Raw genomic sequence first — 11,444 nt, 5'->3', positions numbered from 1 at the left:
ATTGGTACTGCCCCATGAATTTCTAGACTCTAGTGGGTGTAACAGAATAGTCTAGAAATAATCCCACATAACATGTGAATTTGGTATCCAATAATAGCTACTATTTAGTGAGCTATTATTATGTGCTATGTATTCTTCTAAACCCTTTAATATACTAATATGCAGTTCTGACAGCTCCAGGAGGTAAGTACTATTATTATACTCATTTTACATATGAGAAGTCAGGTTCACCCAGTAAGTAAACGGTGAAGCCAGAATTTGGACCCAGGCAGCCTAACTCCAAGACCTATTCTGTTAATCTCTATACTATGCAGTATTTTAAATCAACAAGGGAAAAAGATCATTCAACATAGGCAACTAACAGAAACCCTACTCTACTTTTGATATTACAGCTAATTCTAACTGTATTTGTTTGTTTGTTTGTTTTTGGCCATGCCACAAGGCTTGTGGGATCTCAGAGTTCCCCAACCAGGGATTGAACCCAGGCCACAGCAGTGAAAGCCCAGACTCCTAACCACTAGGCCACCAGAAAACTCTCTTTATAGCTGATTCTAGATGGCTTAAATATTTAAAAATAAAAATATAAAAGTAACAGAGGAAAATTTGGGCTTTTATAAGTCTCAGTGTGGAGAGGTCTTTTTACAGCCCCCACAAAAGTCAAAATCAAAATAGAAAAGATCGATAGACCTGACTCAAATATTTTTAAAACCATAATTAAAGTCAAACAAAGAAGTGAATTAAGGGGGTCAAAGGTAAAAAAAATAATAATAATGCCAGCCACAAAGGGTGAGAAAAAAAGAATGTGAATTGAATAAATGTATATATGACTTTGGAACCTACATGCTTAACACTCTAATATACTGGGAAAAAATTAAGGGGGGCAGGGAAAAGAGGAGCTTAAAGTTAAAAAAAAAAGAAGTGAAATAATAATCATAGTATGCATGACAGGCAAACATTAACATTCCTAGCATACAAAGATCTTTTACAAATCAACTAAATGGTGATAAACGTGCCAATGAAAAACATACACAAGTAATTCACAAAATAAGAAAAATAGGTAAAAACATGTAAAAAGATGTTTAAACTTATTAATGATTGAATAGGTGCACATTAAAAAGAATTTTTAATTTATCAGATTGGCAGAGACATAAGAGATAAAATTCAATGTTGACAAAAGCATAGGAAAACATGGAATTTGAATTGGTACAACTTTTCTGGAGAGTTCAGCATTTGTGAATCAAAATTTCAAATGCATATAACCTATGATCTAGCAATTCTTCCAGAGACCTATCTGTGGAGATCATTGCCCAAGTACCAAAGCTATATATACAATGGTGCTATGCTCAGCATTATTTAAAACAGCAAGAAGTTGAAAACAACTGTACTTTGATAAGCAACTAGCTAAATAAAGAAATAAAATATATGGAATACTATATAGCCACAAAAATTTGTGATGTAATTTTAAACTCATTGATCTGGAGTAATATGCAGGGCATATTATTGAATGAAAAACAAATAAAAATACTGATTAACAATTGGAATATGGCCACATTTATATAAAATTATGTCTATAAACACACACACCCACACACCACATACACATCACACACAGACATATATGCCTAGAAGGATACCCACCAAAATGTCAATGGTGATTATCTTACAGTGAAGAGATCTGAAGTGAGTTTTACTCTCTAGTCTATATTTTCATGTATTATTTGGATTTTTTTTTTTTTTTGGAATTTTTAAACAAGCCAATAAATACCACTAATCAAAGAAACAGAAGAGACACAAATAAAGCACTACCTTTCCCAGGAAAACTCCAACCCAGGTTGGTCTCAGTGTTGCCCTCTGACCTCTCATAACACCCAATGCACATCTCAACCACAGAAAATCCACTTGACAATACAAAGATATTTATTGGTCTGTGTTACCCCTTCCCACTAAATCATCAGCTCTTGACTATCCCTGATATACTATTTATGCTGTTCTTCCTGTATTAAGCTCAGAGGTTGGCAAGGGCAGGCACCCAGTTGCTCAACTATTTGGGAACTCAAAGAAACATTTTGTAAAGTAATATATTGTTCAGGACAGTACTATGAATTTTATGAGATTAAGATATGGCTTTTTCCTTTGGTTTTTATGAGATAAATAGATTGTGGAGAAATGCAAAGTAATGCCCTTTTTTAATGGATCTCTACCTTTGAGCAAGATACAGGGTCTCAATGAATTAACCAACATCCTTCAGAACCCTTCTTGTGAGTACTGCTGTTTAAGTTGTGACAATGCCCGACACTGATTTGCTACTGGGAACTTGTCTACTTTTCTGGAACTCTCACGTTCTGCATCTGCAAACTGGAAATGAGGATAATTCACCCAGCAACAGACATCTACCTCCAACGACTGTGGCGATGAGGAATTGCTAACAGCGTCTGCTCGAGGACCCTGCCTTAGGCATGCTTTATTTCAGCTCCAAATTTTCCAGTGAACTCTGTTGCTATTTTGACATTGAAAAACAATGTTTTGGCACTGAGCAACACTCAAAACAGTTTCACAATAAGCTCCTCTTATCAGCTTGTTGACTTCGTCATGTGAGGCTTTCCTCTAGCCAGATTACAAATACATTCTGGGGTTAGTGCTTTTGAACTATAGTAACAAATATGAATTGCAGGTAGACATAGTCTCTAATAACTATTATCAGATATTAACATGACATTTTAAATACATGAAAAGGGGAGTAGATAACATATCAGATACCCCAAAGGAGCCCTCTAACTGAAATTAGTTAAAAACAGAGATTCAAAAAGTCCACATCTGGGCTTCCCTGGTGGCGCAGTGGTTGAGAGTCCGCCTGCCGATGCAGGGGACACGGGTTCGTGCCCCGGTCGGGGAAGATCCCACATGCCACGGAGCGGCTGGGCCCGTGAGCCGTGGCCGCTGAGCCTGCGCGTCCGGAGCCTATGCTCCACAACGGCAGAGGCCACAACAGTGAGAGGCCCGCGTACAGCAAAAAAAAAAAAAAAAGTCCATATCAAAAGTGTTACTGTATTCATGAACATATTCTAGAGGACAGTGTTAGTTTTGGTGCTGATGGTGCTACTGTTGCTTTAAAAAGCAGCAGACAGGACAGAATGGAAGTAAGTAAAAAGTTACAGCTTTAGCCCTCAATACACCAACTAGAGACAATCACTTCACATTATTCTCAGGTGTTCAGATAGTTACCTCATCATTGGGCTTGTTTTCCTGTGTTTAAGGTGGGTGTGATTTTCACACGCTCCTCCAGCCAATGAAAGTACCAGTTTTAATGATCACATGAAAACTATGACTCTTATTTTATAAATTGTGACACTGAGGGGTGAGTCAAGGTCTTTCTTAGTGTTTGTTTACTTAATCTTTTGGAAATTAAGCTTGGAATTTCAACAACGTGTTATGCACGTGTCGTCATTTTAATCTTAACATATTACAGAAAAGTTTATGACTTATGCACTGCTAAGCCTTTATTTACTTAAAATCAATGGTCCAAAAGTTTTAAGAAATGTAAAACATTGGGGACTATGAATGATACACTTCCAGGAAAAAGAAAGAGAGAGGAAAAGTTAAAGAAAGGATGTTTAGAACTAAGAAGAGTGAAAAAGGAATTCACTTTGCTGTACAGGAGAAACTAACACAATATTGTAAAGCAACTATACTCCAAAATTGAAAATGAATGTAAAAAAAAAAAGCGTGAAAAAGGAGTACCAGATACAAGTAACCTACAAGCCGTAGTCAACACAATTGTATATGATAATTTATAGCACATTATGGCACATATTTATAGTATAAATACAATTAACTTAGATAACTTAGTTCTAAGGTCACACAGTCTTTTCCTTCCACTTTACACAAATATACTTTTCACTTTCCAAAGAAGGCACTCTGTTACATATTCAGTCAAGTCAATGAGCGTTAGCACATCACAACAATAAACTTTTGAAAAAGTCTGCTCATGCCTTCCTAAACTTGTATGCTCAAATCAACAAATTAGTCTCTCGAAAATTCAAACAACGGGCTCATTGGGAATTGTATTTGAGAAGAATGCGCTTAGTAATAAATGTGTAGATAAAAGACTTAGGTAACTACTAGAATCTGCTAGAGAGGTCGACGGTAAGCCAGCTACACCTAATTCTCAATAGTGATATATCTCGATTTCTCGATTTCGCAACCTAAGACGCTAACTCTCAAAGACCCACTATGATGGATAAGTAATTCACCTCCCATTACTCCCTGCTTTTTCCCTACCCCTTCTCCCAGCTTTTGTTGGTTACTCTGTACTTCTTAGCTCTTTTATTGGTTACATAATTCATATAATAGGAATTATTTTGTAATTTCATATAATTGCAAATAATATAATGCATATAATTTCAAATAATATGCTTAAATTCCCTTTATTTTTCCATTATTTTAGACAGTATCTTAATTCTCTTTTTGTATAATGGGGGACTAAGAACCCTACACTATCCTTTACCTCTTCTTTACCCCCATCTCCCAGCTTTGCCAACTACACCAGGGCTTTCGAATTATAGTATTTAGAGCATTTACGTTTACAGCCATCCTGTCCTTGTTTTATAACTTGTATTTAAGATTCTGAGCTTTGTTTAGAGGTTAACTCTAAACATTAACAACCAACAGCCAATAGAACATTATTATTATGTCAATATTATTCATTTCAGAATCAAGTACTGTGTTTGAACCTCAGAAGAAAGAAATGTAATCCTTTGTAAGGAAAACTTTGCCATTCAAAGAAAATGATTGAAGAATCAAAGTAAAATTAATTCATTGGAATCATGCAGAGTTTACTTTGTTTCGTATATGGAAATGACTTTATTGCACAAGTTTTTTTCTGAGGTTTCTAGTTGCCTTTTCTTTCTATTAGCTAAGAAACATATGAACCCTTCATCATATTATTAAAGTAATCCAGCTCCTTTTCCTTCTCCTCGCTTCTCCTCTCCCATTCATCTCTTCCATTTTTCTGCTACTTCTTACTTGATTTCTTGATAGAAAGGTATTTGACATCCTGGATTAATCTTTAAGGTCACCTGTTTTTCTCCCATTCTATATTTTTGTCTCATTGCTCTACTTTTAAATTCATCTTTTTATTGCATTTAGGGGGGCAATATTTTAAATTTCCAATCATTTTCTCCTGTTCTCTTTTTGCATACAACCTTGTACTTTCTTAATAGATATCCTTTTTTGAATCTCTCTGAGGATATTAACTAGAATTGAAAAAAATCATTTTCTTACCTGAATTATCACTCTTTCTTTTTTGGTCCATCACTTTCTTTATTCATCATTGTTCTATTTTTTGGTGCTGTTGCTTTCCCCCTTGTATCATCAGTGGTTATCTGTTCATACTTACAAAAGAAAGTCTAGGTTGACGAATTCAAAGAGCCTATGTCGATTCCCTTCACTGTTAGTAGGTTGTTTTTCCTCAAAAGATATCACTGACTGAAGATTTCAGGGCAAGTGGGCGTCATGTTGATGGGTAGGCTTCTTTAAGATACTTGGGCAAGAACAATCTGGGTAAGAGCAGGAGGTTTTTTCCTGGAGCCCACACCCCCACTAGGAGCTCTCTCCAGGGCTAATTAGCACTGCATACAAGCTCAGCATTGGTGGGAAGGAGCAGCTGTTTTATATACAATCCTCCTGGCCATTCCCCTCACTGGAAACCCAAGCTCTTCCAGGAAAGGTGGCTTGCACCTGTGCTGCAGCCTTTTGTGCTAGGGCTTATCTGTCAGTACGTTCTCATTTGCTTTCCTTATGTTAGAAATTTACCTTTGATCTGCTAATGATTCCAGCCTAGCCTGTTTTCAAAAGAACAAGCTGAAGTGTTTTGGTACTCTTTTCCTGTCATATCAGTGGTATTTGAAGAGGAAGAATGGATAAATATATGTACTATCCTGTTTACTATCTTTGACTAAAAACTTGTGCTGTGAATTCCTTCCCCACTCTCCCCCACACCCTTCATTCCTTCTCTCCATCCTTCTGTCCATCTTTTCCTCTATCCTTTTCTTTTACAGGTAAAAGAAACTTTCCTAGAAAGTTTCCTAGACTTTCCTAGAAGTCTAGGAAATGATATTAGAATTTAAAACAATGATAAGATATATACCCAGGAGTGGAATTGCTGGATCATTTGGTAGCTCTATTTTTAGTTTTTTGAGGAACCTCCATACTGTTCTCCATAATGGCTGCACCACTTTACACTCCCACCAACAGTGTGTGAGGGTTCCCTTTTCTCCACATCATCACCAACATTTGTTATTTGCTGTCTTTTTGACAATAACCATTCTGACATGTGTGAGGTGATATCTCATTGTGGTCTTGATTTGCATTTCCCTGATAATTAGCGATGTTATGCATCTTTTCATGTGCTTGTTTGGTCTTCTTTATGTCTTCTTTGGAAAAATGTCTATTCAGGTCTTCTGCTCATTTTTTAATCAGGTTGTTTGTTTTTTTGATGTTGAGTTGTATGAGCTGTTTATGCTCTTGGGTATATATCTGAAGGAAAAGAAAACACTAATTTGTAAAGATACATGCACCCCAGTGTTCACAGCAGCATTATTTACAATAGCCAAGATAGGGAAGCAACTTAAGGTCCATCAACAGACGAATGGATAAAGAAGATGTGGTACATCTATACAATGGAATATTAGTCATAAAAAAGAATGAAATTTTGCCATTTGCCACAATGCAGACAGACCTGGAGGGTACTATGCTTAGTGAAATAAGTCAGATAGAGAAAGGCAAACACTGTGTTTTCACTTACATGTGGAATCTAAAAAATAAAATAAATAGATGAATATAACAAAACAGAAACAGACTCACGGATATAGAAAACAAACTAGTGGTTACCAATGAGGACAGGGATGAGGGGAGGGGCAAGATGGGGTAGAGAATTAAGAGGTAGAAACCATTATGAATAAAATAAATAAGATATAAGGATGTATTGTACAACACAGAGAATATATCCGATACATCATAACAACTTTAAATGGAGTTTATGCTATAAAAAAAATTGAATCACTATATTATATACCTGAAACTAATATTATATTGTAAATCAACTATACTTTAATAAAAATAAAAAGCAGTGGTGGGAATTTTCCTCTTTTTTTTCATAGAGGTTCTTTATAATGTCCACAATAGAAACTTCAGCTATTTTCCAAAGAACTGAAACTAAACTTAATTCAGTGTTTTTTTTTTTCTCTCCTAAACAGGTCTCTCTGTACACTCCTACTATCAAAGAGAATATGTCACATTTGAAGAAAAAAATTAACAGGTAAAATTAATTGGTATATTTAACTAAATAGTTCATCCAACATGACACATTTGTATAAGAATAATTCATGTAACAATAAATTATGTCAAAACAGAAAATATCCTTAATTATTCCTCATATGAATTTAAGAAACACTTTGTTTGGGACTATATATTAGGTACTGGGCTAAGAGTGCTAATCCCCTATAAGATAGGTATTAATATTCCCATTATGCAAATGAAGAACAGAAGTTCAGGGAAGTTTAAAAATTTGCCCAGAGCACAGAAGCTAGTAATTAGCAAGGCGAAAATTTGAACCCAGGTCTCATTGCAATTCCTACCCATCACCCTGTTTCACCTCATATAGGTATTAGGAAAGCCCCAAAGTATCGTAAGCACTGCCAAAGGACCAACCAAGACATTTAAAACAGGTGTGGCAGCTGTGAATATTGGAAAAACTTTAGCTGTCTGTAAACACAATCAGAAATTTTCATGTTTAGTCAGTCAATTAACAGAGTTATACCCACTTCACTATGTAAGTTAAAATCTGTTTGCCATAAACAAATAGACCCCCTTAAGGATATTAAGGATTTTCTGACCTTCCCCATTAGGGAAAAAAAAAAAAAAAAAAAGCTTGTGCTAGGGTTGTGTGGTATGGAGGAAAGAAGACAGCCTTTGGAGACAGACAGAAATGGTTCTAGATTCTATTCTGACACTTACTAGCTATGTAGGTGCATGACACATCCTAAGACTCAGTTTCCTCATCTATAAAACAGATAATAATATCTTCTTCACTGAGTTATGGTGAGGATTAAATGAATAAAATGCTACAAATAACAGATGTTTAAATATTATTTCTTTTCATCATAGTGTCTTTCACTTAAATACCTTAGAATTAATAAATAAGAAGATATGTATATATTTGGTCAATACATAGTACTAAATAAAAAGTAAATCTATCATAGGACAACCCTTCTTTCTAGAATACATATGTACATTAAGCTCAAATATTCCTTTATGTATGATTTACTATGTGACTATGTCCTGTTTATTAGGGATCGTTTATCATAAGGTCTATAGTTCTTCAAAACATATATTTCTCCTGAAGTGTTTTAGTCACTATGAAACATATTTATCCTCTTGCAACTTCAATCTGTTTAATTAGATTACTTTTGTATTATCATCACTACAACTGCGTACATATTAAGGATAACCACTCTCTAAGACAATTTTGAAAATAACTACTTCAGGAACTTTGCAGTGCACTTTTATCCCAGTAAAATGCAATAAGGAAAATGTTCAAATAGGAGAATGTGTAATAACTTACATAGAGCTCAGGGTGAAGAACCTGGAAAAAAGTACTTGAACTTTGATCTCTCATTTGCCCATTGTTTAGATAAAATACTTGCTCCCTTTTGGACTTGGAAAATGTAAACAAGTATCCATATAAGGGTTAAAAGTCGTTTAACTTTCAAAGTGTGCCTAAATGCAGCCAGTTCAGACTTGTTTTTGATAAAAGTATATGTGTTGTCACAAGGTTCTTCTAACGTTTCAACTCTATTCTTGAATTGCTATCTTGTAAAACAAAAATGTTCTGGTAGCAAAGATTACTCTGAATGGTGGATCAAGAGAAGAAAAAGGAGACATTATAAAAGGAGAAGCAATGTTTAAATGAACTAATAAAGAGTTTCAAGTAAGTGTCGTTTGGGGAGAAAAGGTAAAACTCCGTGGTCTTTTGTCTTGGCTGAAAGAAATATCAGATAAATTTACTTCTCAATCACAATAAAATTAGACTCTGTAATTTGTATACCTATGTCACTGTTTCTAAAGTTTTTAATTACTATGTCAACAGCCTTAATGCAAACATGACTTTAATATAACGCTCTGAACTTGGGGGAAAAATATACATTGATTGATCAATCAACAGATATAGACAGAAAATGATATAATCTTGGTGAACATACCAAATGATGATATAAGAAGTTATTTTTGAAAATTTCATTAAAAAATTATATGGAAGTATACACTAAACTGTTCACGGTGGGCACTGAGGATTTGGGGAGTGGGGTAGGAAGAGGGGAGTTAAACAATTTAAAATTCTGTGCTTTTTCTTTTTTTAAAATAGGAGCACATTATGTTTATACTTCAGACAAACTTTAAGAGTGGTTTTTAATTAAATTGTCATTATCCTTTAACCCAACTGTATAAACAACACATGGAATAAGGAACTATGGGGCAGAATTCTCACTGACATCAATATGGCAGGTAATAAATGCATAGGTTATTTGATCTTAAATGATCTCCAATAAAAGATGTCTAATCGCCTAATGTTTTTCACCATAAATGTTTGCTGAGTTCTCTCTTGTTCTCTGTACTCCGTCACTTTTGTATATACACCTCCTTTTATCTACACTTTTTCAAATACCATTTTCTTCCTCACAAACTATTCTCTTAGAGAAAAACTTTTAAAAATGGCAGCCCTTGGGGCTTCCCTGGTGGCGCAGTGGTTGAGAGTCCGCCTGCCAATGCAGGCGACACAGGTTCGTGCCCCGGTCCGGGAAGATCCCACATGCCGCGGAGCAGCTGGGCCCGCGAGCCATGGCCGCTGAGCCTGTGTGTCCGGAGCCTGTGCTCCGCAACAGGAGAGGCCCGCGTACCGCAGAAAAAAAAAAAAAAAAAAAAAAAAATGGCAGCCCATGGGTGGCTTATAGGTAGACCACAGATGTATTTGGTTTGGCTAGAAAAATGTTTTCAGCATTTTTAAATTAGTTGCCAGTTTTGTGTGACGCCAATTTTGTCACACAAAATTCCAGATTCCCAGCTTCTCTTGAAAGATAAAAGATATGACAAGATAGACCCACATTCCGAGTTGCTTAGCTGTTCCTTTGGCCTGGGTGTGTGCTCTTCAGCTCGCATACCCTGTGACCTCCCCAACAGCACGTCCAGGGATTTGGCTCACCTCTTGCATTGTTTTTATGTCTTATGGTGAACAGGAAAATTATTTCTTACTTATACCCTTCTTTTTCTTTTATTTTTTTAAGTTGGGGGGTGGGCAATGAAAGAAACATCAAGGAAGCCAGATGTTTCAAGGGAAAATAAAATGGGAGAAGGCATATTTCTTTATGGAAATGAATACAGCTTTAGGGCTTCCCTGGTGGCACAGTGGTTAAGAATCCACCTGCCAATGCAGGGGACACGGGTTCGATCCCTGGTCCGGGAAGATCCCACATGCCGTGGAGCAACTAAGCCCGTGAGCCACCACCACTGAGCCTGCACTCTAGAGCCCGCGAGCCACAACTGCTGAGCCTGCGTGCCACAATTACTGAAGCCCATGTGGCTAGAGCCCGTGCTCCGCAACAAGAGAAGCCACCTTAATGAGAGGCCTGTGCACCACAACGAAGAGTAGCCCCCGCTCACTGCAACTAAAAAGAAAGCTCACATGCAGCAACGAAGACCCAACACAGCCAAAAAATTAATTAATTAATTATTTTTTTAAAAAAAATGAATACAGCTTTTCCTGTGCAGACAAAGGATGTCTATGTGGAAAGAATCAACTTTAATAACCACAAGAAACCTGCACAGGAATAGAGAAGAACACGAAAAAATGTAATAATTTGTTTTTAAGTGGGAAAAAATAAGTGATACTTTTGTGAAATGCAATTACACATTAAATGAAAGACTGTTTTCCTACATCTATTCACTTCACTCATTTGTTTTACCTATTGACCCTGTAGGTATTTGAGTTTGTTTCCCCATTTAGAAACACGCCCAGACAGACGCACATCATCTACCTAGCCCTACGATGCCCTGGGGCAGTACACAGCAAAGGCTGTCCAGTCCAGCAGTGATTTTCCCCCCATCCCCCTCCTCCTCCTGCTCTGAACTGCACTTTGCAAAGATAAGGGAGCGCCTGTAAAAATTTCTATTAACTAACTCCATTTTCCTTCCTTCCACACAGGGCCTCTCTCAGTAGCCCCCCAGTTTGGCAAAACATCCACATTAAGAGCTGAGACCCTCCTTTGCTAAGATGGTTCTACTCATTTTACAAGGTCACAGGCCTTCAATTATAGCTGCAAACACTCAGGGCAGATCTCCAACCCTAGCTCGACCCCTGTGGGAGGAAGCGGATGACCTGTTCAGGACAGCAGCCA

This window comes from Delphinus delphis, chromosome 7, assembly GCF_949987515.2.
Source record: "Delphinus delphis chromosome 7, mDelDel1.2, whole genome shotgun sequence".
NCBI lineage: Eukaryota > Metazoa > Chordata > Mammalia > Artiodactyla > Delphinidae > Delphinus > Delphinus delphis.
Note: the sequence above shows the minus strand (reverse complement) of the source record.